General features: G+C 40.7%; 1 pseudogene; it reads left to right on the plus strand.

The window, feature by feature from the left end:
* Positions 1–3,222: 3,222 nt before the first annotated feature.
* On the plus strand, positions 3,223–24,307 carry LOC140723177 (uncharacterized; annotated as a pseudogene).
* Positions 24,308–24,447: the final 140 nt, after the last annotated feature.

The following is a 24,447-nucleotide window of genomic DNA, read 5'->3' on the forward strand; positions in this document are numbered from 1 at the left end:
TTCCCCTCATCTTAATCCCAGACAGTCCACCCCCGTTTTCAGAGACTGGGATTCCTGGTTCAACCGGTAATGATGTTGTGCATTTCAATGTGTTCACCTCTCAGTTCTCGGTTCTCTAAATGAAAGGGTTATCGCATTTGATTTTTCTTCATATGATGACACACCACTCCAGGGATCAGTCTGGTGAATCTTCATTGCACTCTCTATAACAAATACGCTCTAACCTCTTTGTTAATCCTCTGTGGAATTAATTTACATCTTCTGCAGCCCGGTTTTGCCCCAAACACTCACCTCCCACCCCTGTCAGTATTTCCAACTTCCACCTCCCCCTCACCTGGACCCACCTCTCACTCCCCAGCTCTTGCCCCATCCCCACCCCTCACCTCTTTTCTCCGACTATTTCCCGTCCACTCTCAGTCCAGAGGGAGGGTCTCGGCCCGAAATGTTGACGGTCCATTTCCCTCCGCAGATGCTGCCCGACCCACTGAGTTCCTCCGGCAGTTTGTTCTTTAGTCTGTCTAACCCGTGTTAGTATTGGGAACCGGATTTTACACCATATTCCAGGTACAGTCTCAACAAAGCACTATGTACTGATTGCAAAGCTATGAAATTGCATGTGAATAGCCTCCCGTTCCCCAACTCCACTCGTTCTGCGTCACCAGCAGACTGGGACATCTCACATCTCGCTGCCTCCGCCAGGACATTAAACTGTGAACAACTGCGGTCAGGGACTGATCTATGGGGTACTCCAAACGCTACCTCCTTCCAGTTTGAGAACGACCACACACACACTACCGGCAGTCTATCGATCTCCAACGAAAAATCCTAATCACCTACTCCTGAGGTTCAGTAGCATTGCTGTCTCTGAGTTTACCACCGTCAAATGCCAGGAGGGACACAATAATCAGAAAGTCTCTAGTCGCAGCCGTGTAAATAAAATGTGATCTCAGTGAGTGTGTGGCGCATGCTCAGAATGGGAAGGAGATAGACAAACTGAGCCAAGTCACAGACTGATGAAGGGGAGGAATGATCATTTTGATTCAGAGGGAAGCAGAGAGTTTGATATTGTGCCTGATGCCGGAACTGTGGCCAGTTAGAAGGTGAAGTCTTGTTCCTCCAAATTGTTTTGAACTGTGACTGTTTTCTTTCTGAAGGCACCATGGAGACTAAAATTATCTGAGTTGAAATGTTGTCCTTCACCCGCTGACGTGCGTTGTAAACTTTTAAAAGTGCAGAACCTTCTGTACACTTTTTGTGTATGGGAATCTCAAACACAACAGCACGTTGGTTCCACTGTATCTGCCAGTTTACCAGCGCTTGAATACCACCGATCCTTCATTATGGAGGCGGAGATGCTGGAGAAGACAGCGCCCCACTCGCTACAAGGAGAAACGGAACACGTGTCCATGTCCGTGATCTGATAGGATACATTGCCATGACGTTGCAGCATTGTTACATCATTCGCTGGGTCTCATTTTGGAAGGGATTCAGTCGGCCGTTCACCAGCTCCGTGAGGGTGAAGCGAGTCATTCAGTTAACCCACCTTGTGATGCTCCAGTGATTTGAAAATAAATAGAGGCCACATTTTTGTCCGGAGTGAGCAAAGAGTTTTACTCAATCATCCCAGCTGCTGCAACACCAGCGACTTCACATCAGGGAGGAAGTTCAAATCAGCTCCGTGTTAAATGTTTAACCTTCACGGTGACTGAAGGCAGCTGCAGGATCATGAGGGACTGTTACTGTCAGATTCTGCAGTTCTTGTGACTGCTCGTCGCATCCAGGACTGAACCCTGGTCACTGAGCATTGGAGGAGTCTGTTCTGCTGATGTTAGCCTTAATCTAGACTGGTGTTTAATATAGTGGAACTGTGAAAGATAAATCGGTTCTGTATCAAATCCCGTTTCTCAGGTACTTACTGTCTCTACCACACTCACAATGTATACTAATGAGGCCACTCGGCCCATCTTGTCCCTGCCCATGTTTCTGTTCCATATCAGTATTTTAAAATCTATCCCTGCCGCTCCCCCCTCACTCCCTCTGTGATGACAGGTTGCAACTAGTCAAAACTCGGTCAGAGAAAAGATTTCCCTTGAATTTCAAGGAATTATATAAATCTAGAACACATCACAAGCCCTTCAGCCCACAATGTTGTGCCAACCAGAAACTGCCTACAATTACCCTACCGCATAGCCCTCTAATTTTTTTAGGGTCCATGTAACAATCTAGGAATCTCTTAAAATACCCTATTGTATCCCACTCCAACACTGTCACCGGCAGTGCATTTCACACACCCACCACACTTTGTGTGGAAAAACTTACCTCTGACATATCCTTTGCAACTTCTTCCAAGTACCTTAAAACCATGCCCCCTCATTTAGCCATTTCAGATGAGCTTACTGTGGTTTTAACAATCTTCAGAGCTCTGGACTAAGGTGGTTAAACTCCTTCTTCCCTGCTCTTTTCAAAGTTTTGTGTCATTGTCACTCATTTCAAAGGATTGTGCCTCAGACAGCTGGGTTGTTGCAATGCGCCTCCAAACTCTGACAGCAGACTAGAGAGTGAATTTTCAATGGAGCAGAGTCAGAAACCAAAGAGTTGCCAGCTTGAGTCAGGGCTTTGGGGCCCCAGAAAGAGATGGGGCTTAGGATTTACAAGGAGTAGGAAGAAGAGGAATCAGACCAGCAGGATGTGGCTACAAATGAAAGATCAGAAACATTTTGAAACTGGTCGATCGAAAAGCAAAAGGATGGTTAATTTCTGCAAAATACTGGTGGAAATTATCAGATCAGGCAGCAAGTGCAGAGAGGAATAAATAGACAACGTTTAGGCTGACCCCCTTTAGCATGTCGAGACTGAGTACTCCTCTGCTTACCTGCTGCCTGAACTGCAGAGTTCCTCCTGCATTTTGTGTGTGTGCGTTTCTATATTTCCAGCAACAGCAGAATCTCCTGTGTTTCCAAACTGCATTTGTAAGAATGTTCTCCTTCGGCATTAGACATGCGGAAAGGTTGCTGTTATTAAGTACATTGTTTATGGGAGCTGTATTTTTGCGTTAAAAGAGCTGCTGAGTTTTCTACACAATAAAAAAAACCTGAGGTATAGGCATGGAACCGGAGCTTGCAGAAACTTTTAATGGCACCGTGATTACCCAGAATGCGCTGCGTCACAATTTTCGCCGCTGAAGTACCGATCGAATGCGCAGGCGTCAGGATTGCGGGTGCTCCCGAATATCGCGCATGCGCAGTACACAAAAGGCCTCAGGATTTCGGCTTCAGGTAAGGAAGAAATCGTGGCGCTTTCTTTCAGCCCCGAATTCTGGGCAATTGCTCTGGACTCCGGACCGCCGTAACCCCGGGACAGTTCTGTTCTTTTCCCTCTTTCTCAGCCCAACGATCCGTACACGAGCCCCGGGGAGCTTCCAGTTGATGAGGGAATGGGAACCGATGAGCTGAGCTCCAGCTATCTGAATGCAAGGATTAGGAACTCGGAGAAAGGGAACAAAATCTTTTACATCACCAATTGAGAAAATCTCCTTTGTTCTACCTCCAATCACAAACAACAGAAAATGTGCAGACATTAAAAATCCGAGCAACACATCCAAAATGCTGGAGGAACTCAGCATTAGTATTCTTTCCCATAGATGCTGTCTGGCCTGCTGAGTTCCTCCAGCATTTTATGTGTGTTGCTTGTTCTATCTCCTGTTGTTTTGAACTTTTCTACCGGTGAGAACATGTTTTGATCCATTCTGTCTGGGTACATAATGATATCAAACACTTTTGCCGTGGGCAACAAGTATCTTTCACATCACAAAGCTGCCAGACTCCAGTCAGTGCCCTTCCCTTCATATTCACTGGCATTGCCAACAATGAATTCAACACCGTCAGATGGAGGGTTCAGGGGAAATATTTATGTACAATACAGAAACTGGTGTTACCTGTGAGTATTGTGGTGATGCAGAAGTTGCTGGAGAATTTGCAAGTGGGAGGAAGTGGAGTGATACTTGGAAATCTGACTTTTTAAATCATCATTTAGCAAGCAAATCAGATATGGATGGTGTGCAAAAGCTGGAGTGAGAAAATCCTTCATTATCCTCTGCAGTCCTGCTACACAGGCTGTGTGAGAGTGCAGATGAACTCAATCAAACCTAGAGGAGATCAAAGTTCTGATTAACAGAGTTTTGCTAGGTGTTAAAATAAATACCTCTCTATTTAAAATTCAGTGTACACATGTTGTCAGTGGATAAAAATTGCACAGCACAAGATTTTTTGACACACCAGTCATTACAAATTAGAGGGGACATTGGTGGGAAGGTGGGGAGACCTCCAGTGTCCCTGATGCCCTCAACTACAAATTGTGCATCCAGCTGCAGCTTGTAGCCCTGCACGTTAGGGAGTTGGAAGTTGAAATGCATGAATTCCAGATCATCCGGGAGTTGGAGGGGGTGATAGGGTGATAGATATGACAAGAAGAGAGATGAGTTGCACCCAAGGTGCAGGACACAGGGAACTGCGTGACAGTCAGGAAGGGGATAGAGGTTAAATAGCCATCACAGAGTACTCTTCTGGCCATCCCCTGTAACAACGGGTAGAACACTTTAGAAACTGTTAAGGGGGATTACCTCACAGAGGAATGTCAAAGGGCTGATAGCTGATTTGCTTGTTAGGGAATTAAAACTAACAGAGGTCTAAGATCCTAGTGGTAAGGCTTGCTCGTGCTAGTGTGTGCCGGGGTGGGGGGGGGGGTGTAAACTAAAGTGGAGTCAGAATGCCAGAACAGACAGTGGAGAGGGTGAATTGAAATGACTGATATCCTTCGTATACCTGAGGAGTAGAAATCTTTACATTACTTCTCTATCTAAATGTGCAATGTGTAATATATAGTAATTATAGTAAGGACAGTCAATACAATTGTATCAGCATAAACTAATCAGTCTGATAACTTGGTGGAAGGAGCTGTCCCAGAGCCTGTAGAGCCCAGAGCTTTTATGTTGTGATACCGTTTCCCGGATGGTGGCAGCTGGAACAGTTTGTGGTTGGGGTGATCCTTCGGGCCTTTTTGCGCAACTGTCTTTGTAAATGTCCTGAATAGTGGGAAGTTCACATCTACATTTAAAGGTAAAATTTTGAGGGTACAGAATCTTTATGTTCCTATTAGGTTGAAAGGAAAGGTTAAAAGTTTTAGAGCGCCGTGGTTTTCAAGGGATATTGGAAACTTGGTTCAGAAAAAGAGGGAGATCTACAATAAATATAGGCAGCATGGAGCACATGAGGTGCTCAAGGAATATAAAGAATGTAAAAAGAATCTTAAGAAAGAAACTAGAAAAGTTAAAAGAAGATATGAGGTTGCTTTGGCAAGTAAGGTGAAAATAAATCCGAAGTGTTTCTACAGCTATATTTATAGCAAAAGGATAGTGAGGGATAAAATTGGTCCCTTAGAGAATCAGAGTGGACAGCTATGTGTGAAGCCGAAAGAGATGGGGGAGATTTTGAACAATTTCTTTTCTTCGGTATTCACTAAGGAGAAGGATATTGAATTGTGCAAGGTAAGGGAAACAAGTAGGGAAGTTCTGGGAACTACGACAATTCAAGAGGAGGAAGTACTGGCACTCTTAAAGAATATAAAAGTGATAAGTCTCCGGGTCCTGATGGGATATTGCCTAGGACCTTGCGGGAAGTTGGTGTAGAAATAGCAGAAATATTTCAAATGTCATTAGAAACGGGGATGGTGCCAGAGGATTGGCGTATTGTTCATGTTGTTCCATTGTTTAAGAAGGGTTCTAAGAGGAAACTTAGCAAATATAGGCCTGTCAGTTTGGCGTCAGTGGTGGGTAAATTAATGGAAAGTATTGTTAGAGATGGTATATATAATGATCTGGATAGACAGGGTCTGATTAGTAATAGTCAGCATGGATTTGTGCGTGGAAGGTCATATTTGACAAATCTTATTGAATTTTTTGAAGAGGTTACGAGGAAAGTTGACGAGGGTAAAGCAGTGGATGTTGCTATATGGACTTCAGTAAGGCTTTTGACAAGGTTCCACACGGAAGGTTTGTTAGGAAGGTTTAATCGTTAGGTATTAATATTGAAGTAGTAAAATGGATTCAACAGTGGCTAGATGGGAGATGCCAGAGAGTAGTGGTGGATAACTGTTTGTCAGGTTGGAGGCCGGTGACTAGTGGTGTGCCTCAGGGATCTGTATTGGGTCCAATGTTGTTTGTCATATACATTAATGATCTGGATGATGGGGTGGTAAATTGGATTAGTAAGTATGCAGATGATACTAAGGTAGGTGGTGTTGTGGATAATGAACTAGGCTTTCAAAGCTTGCAGGGAGATTTAGGCCAGAGAGATTTAGCGTGGGCTGAACGATGGAGATGGGCAGATGGATTTTAATGCTGATAAGTGTAAGATGCTACATTTTGGTAGGAATAATCCAAATAGAACATAAATGGTAAATGGTAGGGCATTGAAGAATGCAGTAGAACAGAATGATCTAGGAATAATGGTGCACAGTTCCCTGAAGGTGGAATCTCATGTGGATAGGGTGGTGAAGGAAGTGTTTTGTATGCTGGACTTTATAAATCAGAGCATTGAGTATAGGATTTGGGACGTAATGTTAAAATTGTACAAGTCATTTGTGAGGAAAATTTGGAGTATTGTGTGCAGTTCTGGTCACCGAACTAAAGGAAAAATGTCAACAAAATAGAGAGAGTACAGAGGAGATTTAGTAGAATGTTACCCAGAGCTTTAAGACCAAGAACTCAACAAGATCAAAATCCAAGATCAATTTTGATAAAATGTTTAAGGTACCAAGATAAAGAAATGATCTTGAAGGCAGCTACTCAAGGTGCTAAAAAGAGAAATGGGCCATTGATAATAGGAGGAAAAGAGTTTCTTTTTTATCCAGACATAAGTTACGATCTTCTGAAGAGGTGGAAGGAATTTAATCCAGTGAAAAAATCTTTATGGGTAAAGGGCTATAAATTTTTATTGAGCTATCCAGCAAAATTGATAATTTTCCTGGATAATGAAGAAAGAAGTTTTTTCGTTGACTACCGGAAAGCGGAGAAATTTGTACAAGAATTACCTGATGTCCACAAAGAAGTAAAGAATTATAGAAATGAAATGGACTAATGATGAAGACTGAAACAAGGTTGGATTTGACGGCCATTTATAAAAAAAAAATGGTTGGGTATTAATTGGGAGTAGAGACATTAATTATTTTCTTTTTTTTTTCTTCACTAATATATTTTCTTTTTTTTTTGCGGGGGAGCGGGAAGAGCTCCTGATCGATAGCTGCGAGTTTCACGTGTACAATCATGGCGATTGCCATGACCCGTAAAATGGTGGGGGGGTAATGTTGTGTTCTTTTTATTCGCAACATTAGTGGGGGGGTACTTTGTTTTTTTTTCGTATATATTAGTTATCTTTCTTCTATTTTTCTTCTTTTTTGCCTGGATGGTTGGGGAGAAACTCATAGCAACATGGAGAATTTTAAGGAGTTCCCAAGGTATTATGAATGATTAATTTACTTAATTTTTTAAGTTCTAATGTTAATTGAATTAATGGACCTGTGAAAAGAAAAAGGGTTTTAACATATATTAAGAAAATGAAAGGAGATATAGCTTTTTTACAAGAAACACATTTAACAGAAGCAGAACATAAGAAATTAAGAGGGATTGGGTTGGAAATGTCATTGCAGCTTCATTTAATTCAAAATCGAGAGGAGTTGCAATTTTGGTTAATAAATCTTTACCAATTAAAATACAAAATGTAATAATTGATTCTGGGGGAGATATGTGATTATACATTGTCAAATTTTTTCAGAATTATGGACTTTTATGAACATTTATGCACCAAATGAAAATGATGCAGAATTCATACAAGATGTTTTTTTGAACCTGGCTGATGCACATGATAAAATATTAATAGGTGGAGATTTTAATTTTTGTTTAGATCCAGTTTTGGATAGGTCAACTAAAATTGCTACAAAATCAAAAGTAATAAAACTAACTTTATCATTAATGAAAGATTTAAACCTGATTGATATATGGAGGAAAATTAATCCAAGAGAAAGAGATTATTCATTTTATTCAAATAGACATAAAACTTACTCGAGGATTGATTTTTTTTATTATCAAAAAGTATTATGAGTGAAAAGTGTGGAATATAAAGCAAGAATACTGTCAGATCATTCCCCCTTGATAATGACAATGATAATGATGGATAAGGAGGAATCGATTTATAGATGGAGATTTAATTCAATTTTATTAAAACGTCAAGATTTTTGTGATTTTATGAAAAAACAGATTCAATTTTTTTTGGATACAAATTTACATTCAGTTGAGGATAAAATTGTATTATGGGAAGCGATGAAAGCATATTTAAAGGGTCAGATTATAAGTTATACATCTAAAATTAAGAAGGAATACATGGCAGAAATAGATCAATTGGAAAAAGATATCATAAAGTTAGAAAAAGAATCTCAAAGATATATGACAGAAGAAAAACGAAGACAACTTGTTAATAAAAAACTACAATATAATACACTCCAGACATATCATACAGAAAAAGTAATTATGAGAACTAATATTACGAATTAGGTGAAAGATCACATAAAATTCTTGCTTGGCAGTTGAAAACAGAACAGGCTTCTAAAACAATAAATGCAATTAGAACAAGTGTAAATAAGGTTACTTATAAACCTTTAGAAATTAATGAAACTTTAAAAAAAAATTTATACTGAACTATCAGAATCACAAAATAAGATTGCTGAGATAGATAAATTTTTATCACAAATAACCCTTCCAAAATTAAATTTGGAAGAACAGAAAGGATTAGATATGCCATTTACATTAAAAGAGGTTGAAGAAGCTTTAGGATCATTTCAGAGTAATAAATCCCCAGGAGAAGATGGTTTTCCTCCTGAATTTTATAAAAAATTTAAAGATTTATTAATTCCACCTTTTATGGAATTAATATACCAAATGGAAAGAATGCATAAACTCCCACAATCTTTTTTAACAGCGATCATAACTGTATTGCCAAAAAAAGATAGAGATCCTTTAAAACCAACATCATATAGGCCTATTTCTTTGTTGAATACAGATTATAAAATAATAACAAAAATTTTATCTAGAAGAATATCTAAATATTTACCAAAATTAATACAATTGGATCAAACAGGTTTTATTAAAAACAGACCATCAATGGATAATATAACCCGGTTACTTAGTATAATTCATTTGGCACAAAAAAGAGAGGAAATGAGTGTGGCAGTTGCTTTGGATGCAGAAAAAGCATTTGATAGATTGGAATGGGATTTTTTTTATTTAAGGTATTGGAAAAATATGAGTTAGGAAAATCTTTTATACAATGGATTAAAACCTTAAATACTAATCCTCAATCTAAAGTAGTTACAAATGGTCAGATTTCAACACCGTTTTGCTTAACGAGGTCAACTGGACAAGGCTGCCCATTATCACCTGCTTTATTTGTATTGTCAATAGAACCATTAGCTGAACTAATTAGAACAGAATCAGACATTGGGGGCTTTAGAGTTGATCAAGAAGAATATAAGATTAATTTATTTGCTGATGATGTTTTGATTTATTTAACAAACTCATTGCAATCTTTGCAAAGATTATCTTTTAGATTGGAAGAATATGGGAAAGTATCAGGGTACAAAGTAAATTGGGATAAAAGTGAAATTTTACCCCTTACCAAAGGAAATTATAATCAATGTTGATTAGTAACTCAATTTTGATGGTCAATAAATGGGATAAAATATTTAGGTATTAGAGTTGATAATGATGTAAAAAAATTATATAAACAAAATTATTTGCCATTATTAAAAAAAATAAAAGAGTATCTTGATAAATGGATGATGTTACCAATGACATTAATAGGTAGAGTTAATGCTGTAAAAATGAATATATTTCCTAAATTACAATATTTATTTCAAACTTTACCAATACAATTTCCTCAGAAGTTTTTTCAAGAACTGAATAAATATGTAAGGAAATTTCTTTGGAAAGGAAAGATGTCAAGAATATCATTGGAAAAATTGACATGTAAATTTGATTTAGGAGGGTTACAACTTCCAAATTTTAAGAATTATTATAAAGCAAATCAACTTAGATTTATTGCGTCTTTTTTTGATGAAGAAAAAATGGCATGGATTAGAATAGAATTAGATAAGATAGGAGAAAACATACCAGAAGATTTTATATATAAATGGGAATCCAAATGGATACGGGGGAAAAAACATCTCCTATATTAAGACACTTGATTGATTTATGGAATAAGGTAAATGTGATAGATAGATACTTTATTCATCCCCATGGGGAAATTCAACTTTTTTTCCAATGTCCCATACACTTGTTGTAGCAAAACTAATAACATACAATACTTAACTCAGTAAAAAAAATATGATATGCATCTAAATCACTATCTCAAAAAGCATTAATAATAGCTTTTAAAAAGTTCTTAAGTCCTGGTGGTAGAATTGTAAAGCCTAATGGCATTGGGGAGTATTGACCTCTTCATCCTGTCTGAGGAGCATTGCATCGATAGTAACCTGTCGCTGAAACTGCTTCTCTGTGTCTGGATGGTGCTATGTAGAGGATGTTCAGAGTTATCCATAATTGACCATAGCCTACTCAGCGCCCTTCGCTCAGCTACCGATGTTAGATGAGATAAAGAAATCTCTATTAGCAAAGAGAACTTTAATTCAAAATAGGTTTATTCCTTTTACAATGGATAATAAACTTTTACTAATTGGTTCCAAAAGGGGATTAAATATATAGGTGATTGTTTTGAAGGAGGTATACAACAAGTGTATGGGACATTGGAAAAAAAGTTGAATTTCCCCATGGGGATGAATAAAGTATCTATCTATCTATCTATTGATGTCGTTTGATCAATTAAAAAATAAATATAAAATATCAAATAACACTCTTTTCTGTTATTTTCAATTAAAGGCTTATTTACAAGAAAAGTTGGGTCAAACAATGTTGATGCCAAAATCTGGTGAAATAGAAATATTAATTCAAAAAGGAAAAATTAAAACATTTACATCTTGTATGTATAATTTGATTCAAAAACAGACAATTAAATCAGGAATTCATAAGTCAAGACAAAAATGGGAATTGATTTGAATGTTAAAATTGATGGAAAAAACTGGTCAAGATTAGGTTCTGATAGTATGAGAAATACAATAAATATTCGACTTAGATTAATACAATATAATTTTTTACGTCAATCATATATAACACCACAGAAAATAAATAGATTAAATTCAAATATGTCTGACCAATGTTTTCGATGTAATCAAGAAATTGGTACTTTTTTACATTCTACTTGGTCTTGTTTTAAAATTCAACCATTTTGGATAAATCTAAGACTTTTATTGGAACAAATCACTGGAGTGCAACTCCCACATAGTCCAGTATTATTTTTATTAGGAGACATTGAAGAGACGATACCGAAACTTAAATTGAATAAGTGTCAGAAAAAATTTATAAAAATTGCATTGGCAGTAGCCAAAAAAGTTATCACAGTTATTTGGAAATCTGATTTATATTTAACTATGGATCATTGGAATAATGAAATACATAGTTGTATTCCACTTGAAAAAATTACATACAATCTAAGAAATGAATATGATATATTTTTGAAGATTTAGCTCCCATACCTACAAAAGATAGGATTAAATACATAGGTCCTTTGAAGATAAAATTATAAAGTAATTGGGGAAAGTAAAAATAAATCTTAAAATTATTTTGAACTCCATGGAGCATGTGGGGATCCTCCGATATCCAGGCAATCTTTCTCTCTTTTTTTTCTTTCTTTAGATAAGGGTTAAGAGGGGGAGGGTTAAGGGGAGGGTTAATATTATATTTCTCACTATTTTATCATCACATTTATTCTTCGTAATTTTCGAAAATTTTAATAAATAAATAAATAACACAACTTCACGTGGAAAATCTTCAAAAAAGCGAATGTCTGAATTCAGATACTGAAAAGGTCTTTTTTTTCTCACAAGCTTAATAATACGTTCTTTGTCTCTGAAACAGAGAAAACGCACAACAATATGTCTGTTTTTACCTTGATCCAAAAATTTTAAAGTGCCGATTCTGTGAGCCATTTTAATATCTGAAGGCTGTAAGCAAACCTCTGGAAATAAAGACTGAAGCATTTTTTGCGAAATAATCCAGTGTGTCGGCCAATTCTGATTTCTCTTTTAATCCAACAATTCGAATATTGTTCCGATGTGATCGAGCTCCAAGATCAATGATCCTTTGTTGGGCTTTTTCCAAACGAGAAGAAAGGTCCAAAGTATTTCGACTAACTTCTTTAAGATCAAGGCTCAAAGCGTCAACTTTTCCTTCGATTTTCTCTTTTAGTTGAGTTATCTCAATGCTGATATTGCTGATTTGAGATTTTAGTCTCTTTACCCGGGAGTGGGTTCCTCCGAGAATTCGTCAGTTTTCTTAATTTTCCCATTGCCCGGGTCCTTATTTCTTATGGCGCTTCTGAGAGTGGCCATAATTATATTTGATCCGACTGAATAAGGTTGAAATTTCTAAGTATAAATCGGAAAAGGGAGAGATTAAAGACGGACAAGAAGCGGCTGTGTCCGACATGTCCATAGCTGGGAGGCTGAGTCCCCTAGAGGAACAAATGTGTAGACAGATCACAGACCGTGCCAAGAAACAAAGGTTGATATGGTAAGCGATTTTAACTTTCCAAATATTGACTGTGTCTCCCATCCTGCAAAAGGACTAGCTGGGGTAGAATTTGGCAAATGTGTCCTTAATCAGTATGTAGAATTCCCAACATAGAAGTGTGCAATATGCTATTACGGAATGATCGAGGGCTAGTGACAGAAATTAGTGTATGGGAACACTTTGTATTTAGTGATCATAATGCCATGAGATTCCAAGTAAATATGGAAAAAAGAGAGGTCTGGGACACAGGTTGAGATTCTACATAGGAAAAAGGTCAATTTGGATGTTAACAGAAAGGATCTGAAGTATGGACTGGGTCAGGATGTTTTCTGTCGAAGGAGTACTTGGTAAATGGGTGTCCTTCAGCAGTGGAATTTTGAATCTGTGGAGTTTGTATGTGCCTGCAAAATTAAAAGTTGAAAGGTAACTGGTGCAGGGAACCTTGGTTTTCAAAAGATATAGTGGCCCCGGATATTTTATTCCTGTAAATGCCTCAGACTGGTAGGTGCAACCAAGACTCATTAGTGACTACAAATCATAATTCAGTGCCCTGAGCATACCTGGTCTTTATTTTAGTTATAACCATATAACGATTACAGCACGGAAACAGGCCATCTCAGCCCTTCTAGTCTGTGCTGAATGTTTACTCTCACTTAGTCCCACTGGCCCGCACTCAGCCCATAACCCTCCATCCCTTTCCTGTCCATATACCTATACAATTTTACTTTAAATGACAATACCGAATGTGCCTCTACCACTTCTACTAGAAGCTCGTTCCACACAACTACCACTCTCTGAGTAAAGAGATTCCCCCTTGTGTTACCCTGAAACTTTTGCCACCTGACTCTCAAATCATGTCCTCTTGCTTGAATTTGTCCTACTCTCAATGGAAAAAGCCTATCCACGTCAACTCAATCTATCCCCCTCCTTATTTTACATACCTCTATCAAGTCCCCCCTCAACCTTCTACTCTCCAAAGAATAAAGACCTAACTTGTTAAACCTTTCCCTGTAACATAGGTGCTGAAACCCAGGTAACATTCTAGTAAATCTTCTCTGTACTCTCTCTCTCTATTTTGTTAACATCTTTCCTATAATTTGGTGACCAGAACTGTAAACAATACTCCAAATTTGGCCTTACCAATGCCTTGTACAACTTTAACATTACATCCCAACTCCTATACTCAATGCTCTGATTTATAAAGGCCAGCATACCAAAAGCTTTCTTCACCACCCTATCCACATGACATTTCACCTTCAGGGAACTATGCACCATTATTCCTAGATCACTCTGTTCTACTGCATTCTTCAATGCCCTACCATTTACCATGTATGACCTATTTGGATTATTCCTACCAAAATGTAGCACTTCACACTTATCAGCATTAAACTCCCCATCTGCCATTGTTCAGCCCACTCTTCTACCTGGCCTAAATCTCTCTGCATACTTTGAAAACTTACTTCATTATCCACAATGCCACCTACTTTAGTATCATCTGCATACTTACTAATCCAATTTACCACCCCATCATCCAGATCATTAGTGTATATGACAAACAACATTGGACCCAATACAGATCCCTGAAGCACAGCACTAGTCACCGGCCTCCAACCTGACACAGTTATCCACCACTACTGTCTGGCATCTCCCATCCAGCCACTGTTGAATCCATTTTACTACTTCAATATTGATACCTAACGATTAAACCTTCTTAACTAACCTCCTGTGTGGGACATTGTCAAAGGCGTTACTGAAGTCCATATAGACAACATCCACTGCTTTACCCTCGTCAACTTTCCTCGTAACCTCTTCAAAAAATTCAATAAGATTTGTCAAATATGACCTTCCACGCTCAAATTCCTGCTGTCTATTCCTAATCAGACCCTGTCTATCCAGATAATTATACATACCATCTCTAAGAATACTTTCCATTAAATTACCCACCACTGACGTCAAACTGACAGCCCTATAATTGCTAGGTTTACTCTTGGAACCCTTTTTAAACAATGGAACCACATGGGCAATACGCCAATCCTCCGGCACCATCCCCGTTTCTAATGACATTTGAAATATTTCTGTCAGAGCCCCTACTGTTTCTACACTAACTTCCCTCAACGTCCTAGGGAATATCCTGTCAGGACCCGGAGATTCTTGTCTTCTGTTGGTTTCTAAAACTTTCCAATCATTTTTGTTCTATTATTTACCCTCTCTTTGGCATTTATGTTGGCTTTGGCTTCTCATTTCAGTCATGGTTGTGTCCTCCTGCCTTTCCAGTGCTTCCACTTCTTTGGGATGTATCGATCACTCAGCTCCCGAGTTGATCCCAAAAACTCCAGCCATTACTGCTCCATCGTCATTCCTACCAGTCTCCCCTTCCAATCAAGTTTGGCCAGCTTCTCTGTCATAGGGACATGGAGAAGTTACATGAAACCCCCCCCCCCCCCCCCAATTTGGCCCATCCAGACAATGCTGAAAATTTTTAAACTCTCTGATGCAACATCCTACACTGGGATCACAGCCCTTCATACCCCTACCACCCAGGTACCCATCCAAACTCCACTTAAATGCTGAAATTGAGCTGGCATGAACCACTTGTGCTGGCATCTCATTCCACACTCTCACAACCATTTCAGTGAAGGGTTTTTCCACATGTTCCCCTTGAATTTTCACCTTCCCCACTTCCCCATGACCTCTGGTTATCATCACATCCAACCTCAGTGGAAACAATTGCTTGCTTTTACCCTATCTGTACCCTCACAATTGTGTATGCTTTGAACAAATCCTCAAAGCAATGTATAATTTCCTTGTTTATGTTTAGAACCGTTTTTAGGTGTATAAGATGATGAGGGGCATTGATCATGTGGATAGGCAGAGGCTTTTTCCCAGGGCTGAAGTGGCTAACACGAGGGGACAGAATTTTAGGTTGCTTGAAAATGTGTGCCAAGGGGATGTCGGGGGTAACGTTTTTCACACAGAGAGTGGTGGGTGTGTGGAATGCACTGCCAGCAGCGGTGGTGGAAGCGAATACAATAGGGTCTTTTATGACACCCTTAGACAGGTACATGGAGCTTAGAAAAACAGAGGGCTATGGGTTAGGGAAATTCCAGGCAGTTTCCAGAGTAAGTTACATGGTCGGCACAACATTGTGGGCTGAAGGGCCTGTGATATGTTGTAGATTTCTATGTTCTATGTTAAACAGCGAAACATAGAAAACCTACAGCCTTTGGCCCACAAAGTTGAGCCGTACATGTGCCTAACTTAGAAATTACTAGGCTTACCTATAGCCCACTATTTTACTAAGCTCCATGTACCTATCTAAAAGCCTCTTAATATACCCTATCGTATCCGCCTCCACCACTGTTGTCGCACACACTCACCGCTCTCTGAGTAAAAAACTTACCGCTGACATCTCCTCTGTACCAACTCCACAGCATCTTGAACCTGTGTCCTCTTGTGGCAGCTATTTCAGACCTGGCAAGAAGCCTCTTACTATCCACATGATCAATGCCTCTCATCATCTTGTACAACTCTATCAGGTCACCTCTCAGCCTCATTTGCTCCAAGGAGAAAAGGCCGAGTTCACTCAACCTATTCTTGTAAGGCTTGCTCCTCAATCCTGGCAACATCCTTGTAAATCTCCTCTGCACCCTTTGTACGGCTTCAACATCCTTCCTGTAGTGAGGCGACCAGAACTGAGCACAGTACACCAAGTGGGGTCTGACCAGGGTGCTATATAGCTGCAACATTACCTCTTGGCTCCCAAATTCAGTTCCATGATTGATGAAGGTCAATACACCATACACCTTCTTAACTACACAGTCAACCTGCGCAGCTGCTTTGAGTGTCCTATGGATTCGGACCCCAAGATCCCTCTGATCCTCCACACTGCTAAGGGTTTTACCATTAATACTATATTCTGCCATCATATTTGACTTGCCAAAATAAACCACTTCACATTTCTCTGAGTTGAACTCCATCTGTCACTTCTCAGCCCAGTTTCGCCTATCAATGTCCCACTGTAACCTCTGACAGCCCTCCACACTATCCATAACACCTCCAACCTTTGTGTCATCAACAAACTTACTAACCCATCCCTCCACTTCCTCATCCAGATCATTTATAAAAATCACAAAGAGTAGCGGTCCCAGAACAGATCCCCGAGGCACAACACTGGTCACCGACCTCCATGCAGAATATGACCCACCTACAACTACTCTTTGCCTTGTGTCATTCATTGAAACAACATTGGCTGTTCTCCAATCCTCTTGTACATCCCCCCATCACCAAGGATAATTTAATTATCTCTAGGGATCCCGACAATTTCTGCACTTGCCTCCTGTAGGGTCCGAGGGAGCACCTTGTCATGCCCTGGAAATTTATCCACTCTCATCTGCCTCAGGACAGCAAACATCTCCTGTTCTTTAATTTGTACAGGGACCAGGATTTTAATGCTGCTTTTCCAAACATACCCATAGACCCTGTGTCCATCTCCTGAGTAAATAGAGGTAAAAAAAATTAAGATCTCCTCCATCTGCTTTGGTTCCACACGTGGGTTACCATTCCGGTCTTCCAGATTGCCTTGCAATCCTGCTCTTACTCTATATCTGGAATCCCTGAGGATTATCCTCCATCTTTTCTGCGAGGGGAATCTCATGCCTTCTTTTAGCCATCCTGATTTATTTCTTATGTGTTCTCTTGCATTTCTTATACTCCGTAAGAACCTGCCTGCCTATCCCAGTTGTGCAACTCCATTTTGTCCTTCACCAGGGTCTCAAAATCTCTTGAAATCCAAGGTTCCCTACAGTTTCTATCTGTACCTTTTATTCTGACAAGCACATACCCACTTTGTACTTTCAGAATTTCACTTTGAAGGCCTCTCATTTACCAAGCACACCTTTGCCATAAAGCAGCCTGTCCCAGTCCACAGTTGCCAGATCCTAGTGTCATAATTCCAGGTGTTGATCCATTCCCTGAACACATCCACCTTTCCTATCATGCTCCTTGCATTGAGATATACAGGGTTCAGCATATTCACTGCACCATGCTCAACGTTTTTCATTCCTGACCTTGTCTGAGGTCTGAACAACATCTGTCTCCACAACCTCTCCTCTATCTGTTCTGTTATTCAGGCTCCCATTCCCCCAGCAACTTTAGTTTAAACATCCATCCCCTACCCCCACCTCCCACCAAGCATCATTAACACCCCTTTGGCTTTCCTATCCCAGATCAATAAAAAGGAGGTGCATACCAGGTACAAGCAAATAGGAACAAATGGGGTACTTATGAAGTACAGTGAATTCAAGTGAACACTTATGAAAGAAATAAAAGAAGGCAAGAGTTTGCCCCAGCAGAGAAGATGAAGGAGAATCCTCAGGGATTCTGCAGATATGTTCAGAGCAAAAAAATTGCAAGGGAAAAAATAAATCCTCTGGAAGATCAGAATGGTAATCCATATGAAGAGACAAAATATATGGGGGATATTTTAAATATTATCTTTGCATCTGTATTTACTCAGGAGATGGTCACAGAGTCTATAGAAGTGAGGCAAAGCAGCATCAACTTCATGGACCCTGTACAGTTTACAGAGGTGGAGGTGTTTGCTGTCCTAAGGAAAATTGCCATGGATCAATCCCCAGGGCCTGACAAGTTGTTACCTGGGACCCTGTGGAAGTCAAGTGCAGAAATTGTTGGGGCCCAAGCACAGATATTTAAATCATCCTTAGTGCCAGGTGAGGTACTGGAGGATTGGAGGACAGCCAATGTTGTTCCGCTGTTCAAGAAAAGCTCTAAAAATAAACTAAGAAATTGTACTTTGGTGAGATTGACATCAGTAGGGGGAAAGTTATTGGAATGTGTGTGCAGGAACTGGATATGCAAGTATTTAGATAGATGTTGTCTGATTAAGGTCAGACAGCATTGCTTTGTGCATGGTCGGTCATGTCTAACCAATCTTACAGAGTCTCTCGAGCAAGTTATCAGGAAAGTTTATGAAGAAAAGGCGGTGGATGTTGTCTACATCGACTTTAGCAAAGCATTTGACAAAGCTTCATATGGGAGGTGGGTCAAGAAGGTTAAGTCACTCAACGTTCAAGATGAGATAGTAAATTGGATCAGACACTGTCTTTGGGAGAAGCTAGAGTGTGGTAGCAGATGATTGCCTCTCTGACTGGTGTGCCACAGAGATCAGTACTGGATCTAGTGTTGTTTGTCATCTATATCAGTAATCTGGATGTTAACATGGTCAGCTGGATCAGCAAATTTGTGGATGAAACCAAGATTGGGGTGTAGTGGACAATGAGGAAGACTACCATGGCTTGCTGATCTGGACCAGCTGGAAAAATGGGTTGAGAAATGGAAAATGGAATTTAATGCAGACATGTGAGGTGTTTTACTTTGGTAGGACCTTCTTACACAGTGACTGGTTGGGCATGGAGGAGTGTTGTAGAGGAAAGGGATCTGGGAATACAGGTCTATATTTCACTGAAAGTGGTGTCACAGTTCGACAGGGACGGAAGGAAAGATTTTGGCACATTGACCTTCGTAAACTAAAGTACTGAGTACAGGAGATGGATGTTATGCTGACATTGTACAAGACATTGGTGAGACCTAGTTTGGAGTATTGTGTGCAGTTTTGGTCTCCAATCTACATGAAAGATGTAAAAGAGGTTGAAAAAGTTCAGAGAAAATTTGCAAAGATGTTGCCAGGTCTGGAGGAGATGGGTTAGAAGGAAAGATTGAACAGGGCAGGACTTTATTTCTTGGAATGGAGAAGATTAAGGGGAGATTTGATGGAGGTGTACCAACATTATGAAGGATCTAGATAAGGTAAATGCAGGCTGGCTTTTACCACTGAGATGGTGTGGGACTACAACCAGAGACCATGGGTTAAGGGTGAAAGGTGAAATGTTAAGGGGAACAAGAGGGGAAACTTCTTCCCGCAGACAGTTATCCAGGTGTGGAATGAGCAGCCAGCGCAAGTGGTGCATGCGAGCTCAATTTCAGCATTTAAGAGTTTTGTATAGGTACCTGGATGTTAAGGGTATGGGAGTAGCCAGATTAAATAGTTCAACACAGACTAGATGGGCCAAAGGGCCTGTTTCTGTTGTACTTTTCCAAGACTGTGACAAGAACATGAAATAATACTGATATTCATTCAATTCCTCTTAACTGCTGTGGAGACCAACCATTCATCTGGGCAGGGCATGTTAACATTGATTTAAAACTGGCACTTTACATTAACAGAACATGAAAGACATTCTCAGCTGAACGTCAACAAAGGCTATTTCTGTGAGAGTGTTTCAGTTACTGTGGGGCCAGGCACCCATGCAGCTCAGTGGGAACAGGGAATAATACCAATGGAGAGAGTCAAACTGAGCCAGGTCACAGATTGGAGATGGCAGAAATGCCCGATTCTTGTAGAGACAGGAAGAGCATCAGAGAGATTGATGGTCATTCCAGATCCCATCACCGTGCCCAGTCGGAAGATGATTTTTCTCTCCAACTTGGGTGAAACTTCACTGTAACAGTGTGATACCAGATCACACCTTGACAACTCAAGTAATGTCATCTGAAATGTTGTCCTACACCCATTGATGGATTTTATAAATCTTTTTTCAGGTTAACAACAACAAGGAATTTATCTGTGGGAATCTTGAACACTGTTTTGCTGTCTCTGTCCATGTATTTAAGAAGTGGAGTGAGGGATTCACTCAATCATCCTTCCTGCTCAGACTGTGGGGAGGGATTCCCTCAATCATCTGACCGACTGGCACACCTGTCATTTTATACATGGGAGAGGCTGCTCACCTTTTCAGACTGTGGGGATTCAAGGTCATCTCATGAAGGTACATCAGCAAGTTCACACTGGGACAAGTCCATTCACCTGTTCTGTGGGTGAGAAGGGATTCAGTCAGTCATCCCACCCGTGGGCACACCAGTCAGTTCACACTGGGCAGAGGCTGGTCATCTGCTGAATTTGTGGGGAAGGATTCACTCGGTCATGTGACCTAATGACACACCAGCGAGTTCACACTGGGGAGCGGCCGTTCACCTGCTCAGGCTGTGGGAAGGGATTCATTTCCTCATCTCAACTGAAGGGACATCAACGAATTCACACTGGAGAGAGGCCGTTCACCTGCTCAGACTGTGGAAAGGGATTCATTTGGTCATCCCAACTGAAGGTACATCAGAGAGTTCACACTGGAGAGAGGCCATTCATCTGCTCAGTTTGTGATAAGGGATTCATTTTGTCATCTCACCTACTGAGACACCAGTCAGTTCACACTGGAGTGTGGCCATTCACCTGCTCGGTCTGTGGGAAAGGATTCACTTCGTCATGTCACCTACAGAAACACCAGTCAGTTCATTCTGGAGAGAGGCCATTTGCCTGCTCAGACTGTGGGAAGAGATTCACTCGGTCATCTGAACTGAAGGTACATCAGCGAGTTCACACCCGGGAGAGGCCGTTTGCCTGCTCAGACTGTGGGAAGGGATTCACTTTGTCATCTCAGCTACTGAGACACCAGTCAGTTCACACTGGGGAGTGGCCATTCATCTGCTCAGTCTGTGGGAAGGGATTCATTGAATCATCCTCCCTACAGGGACACCAGTCATTTCACACTGGGAAGTGGCGGTTCACCTGCTCAGACTGTGGGAAGGGATTCAATCGGTTATCTCACCTACTGCGACACCAGTCTGTTCACAGTGGGGAGAGGCCGTTCACCTGCTCAGAGTGTGGGAAAGGATTCAGTCAGTATTCCAACCTACAAGCGCACTGGTCTGTTCACACTGGAGAGCGGGCATTCACCTGCTCAGACTGTGGGAAAGGATTCACTTCGTCATCTAAACTGAAGGTACATCAGCGAGTTCACACAGGGGAGAGGCCATTCACCTGCTCAAACTGCGGGAAGTGATTCACACAGTTAGCTAGCCTACAAGTACACCAGTCAGTTCACACTGGAGAGAGGCCGTTCACCTGCTCAGAGTGTGGGAAGGGATTCACTCTGTCATCTCAACTGAAGGTACATCAGCGAGTTCACATGGGAGAGTGGCCATTCACCTGCTCCGACTGCGGGAAGGGATTCCCTCAGTCATGTCAACTGAAGGTACATCAGAGAATTCACACTGGAGTGAGGCCGTTCACCTGTTCAGACTGTGGGAAGGGATTCACTTTGTCATTTCAACTGAAGGTACATCAGAGAGTTCACACCGGAGAGAGGCCGTTCACCTGTTCAGACTGTGGAAAGGGATTCACTGAATCATCTCAACTGAAGGTACATCAGAGTGTTCACACTGGAGAGAGGCCGTTCACTTGCTCAGACTGTGGGAAGGGATTCTCTCTGTCATCTCGTCTACTGACACACCAGTCGGTTCACACCGGGGAGAGGCCGTTCACCTGCTCAGTGTGTGGGAAGGGATTCACTCGGTCCACCGACCTACAGAGACACCAGCGAGTTCACACCGGGTAGAGGCCGTTCACCTGCTGTGATTGTGGGAACCGAATCACTGAGTCAACTAACCTTGTGTAACTCTCGCTTCGGCTAGCAGCTTATTATAGGGGGTGATAGCCCTACAGGCCGGCCAAAAAGAAATCTCGTTTGGGTGGATGTTGTGTGATGTATCCCCTGTTACAGATCAGTACCCCGAAATAACAAACAATACACAATATATGATTAAACAATTGAGCTTTAGAATGCTTACTTTGACCATAGGGTTAGTTGAGAAAATAAAGAAAGATAAAGGGCCCACTCTCTCCATTCACGTCTTCGCATCTCTCCGTAGAAAAAGAGCACGAAAATCTCTCTTCCAGATTCACAAGAAAGAACATTTCTGTCATTGGATAGCCCTGCACTCCAAAACCCTGTTATCTCTCGTTGTAACCTAAACATTGCTGTTACAGAGAAACCATTACCTCAACAGTGAAACATCACAGAGAGGCCATTATGTGAGCAGTGAAACCTTACAGCATGTTACACATATGACATTCTCGCAGGTTCACACTGGGAGAAGGTTTCAATAAACTGCATGCTGGATATTTGTCCGTCACCGTTGCTGAATGCAATTTCGAGAGTGACTGTCGGTGCTGAACTCTGCAATTATTGCTGCTGCTCACCACACCCAGTTCTGCACCCTGGTCACTGGGCATGGGAGGAGTTTCTTCTGCATATTCACCTTTAATGGTACTGGAGTTTGATATTCTGCAGAAGTGACAAATAAATCAATTCTATTTTGAACTTTTTCTTTGGTACTTAGTGAGTTCATAACACAACTAGTGTACAGTAGAGAGTCAGCTCAGGCCAGTTGGACCCTGCCAGGGATTCTGTTCCACGATAGGCCTTTTGAATCCTCCCCTTTTTTTCACTTCCTGCTCCCCCTGTGGGATAGGTTCCAGTCACCACTCTGTGGGTGAAGAGGTTTCCCTTAAACTTTCTGTAGACTGAAGAAGTCAAGCTGACTGCAGTTCTGTCTGAGATGTTCTTTGACCCTCAAATCTCTGGGCTGAGGAAGAATGACATTGGGAGCTAATCCCCTTATTCAGGGATCATTTCCACATTATGAGTCATTTTCCCTGCTTCTAAAGGGTTGTTAGAAAACACCACTGTCCTCTAAACACTGAAAGCAGAATGGGAAACCATTACTTGGATGTTCAACGGAGCAGGGTCAGATACCAGAGGCGGGTCAGCACAGGGCAGAGTTTGGGGCTCTGGTCGTTGGTCTGGGTAAGAACGTATGATGAGGAGAAGGGAATCAGCAGCAGGGCGTGACAACAAATGACAGACTAGCAACATTTGGATGATAATTGGCAGAGAAAATAATTCGCTTGACTGACTGATGACACAAACAATGCCTGTAGTGAGGTGCCCCATTGGTCGAGGCACATGTGTGTGTTGAGAATGGTTATTTCCATTGAGGGAGTTGTTCCTGCTTGTTTATCCTGTTATGTTATATCTGGATGTTTATTTTAGATTATACTATCTGCAATGATGTATTGATTATCATATTAATTGTGAGATTCTGTCCCTAACTGGATCAGGCTTGAATTTATGGTGCCTTAATAAAGTTACTGTGGTCATTCATGACTTTGTATTTTAAAGCAAGATTTTGGTGAATGATATTTGCCACTTGATTGTACCTGCATAAGTAATCAGATTCAGTTAAACTGCTGCAGAATCCCAGAATGTGTTGGATTGTGTCTGGTTTCTCTGCATTTTCTGCTTGTATTGCCTTGTTTGTTTGTATTGTATGCATTTTTTCTTTTTTTTTTCTTTTTTGTTCATCATCTTGTTCTGTATTTCTGCAAGGAACCCCTCTGTTTTTAGGAAGAGGTCTCCAAATCTCAGTCAGGTGCTCGATGCTTCCTTGTCAACATCTAGTCTGCTCAGATCGTTGGGATGCCTCCCATGGAGGGTCATACACATTGCACTGGTTAATGCTTTCTTCCCTATAAATGATTTATTTTTCTGAGGTTGCCTCTCATTTAAGTTTTCTGGTCTGTATTTCTTATCACAATTGCATTTACACACATGGAGCATTCAATAATGTTTATTTTTGATAAAAAAAATATATACTTAGAAGTTGTATCTGACTGTTGTGTGATTTTTTTTCATGTGTTATTCCTCTTCCTCCTCCTGTCCAAGGTAGTGTCAGTCTAAGTGGGTTTGAGTGTAAATAGTCTTTTCTAAAGTTGTCATTTCAGTTCTTATATATCTTTGTAAATT

Source organism: Hemitrygon akajei, unplaced genomic scaffold, assembly GCF_048418815.1.
Source record: "Hemitrygon akajei unplaced genomic scaffold, sHemAka1.3 Scf000103, whole genome shotgun sequence".
NCBI lineage: Eukaryota > Metazoa > Chordata > Chondrichthyes > Myliobatiformes > Dasyatidae > Hemitrygon > Hemitrygon akajei.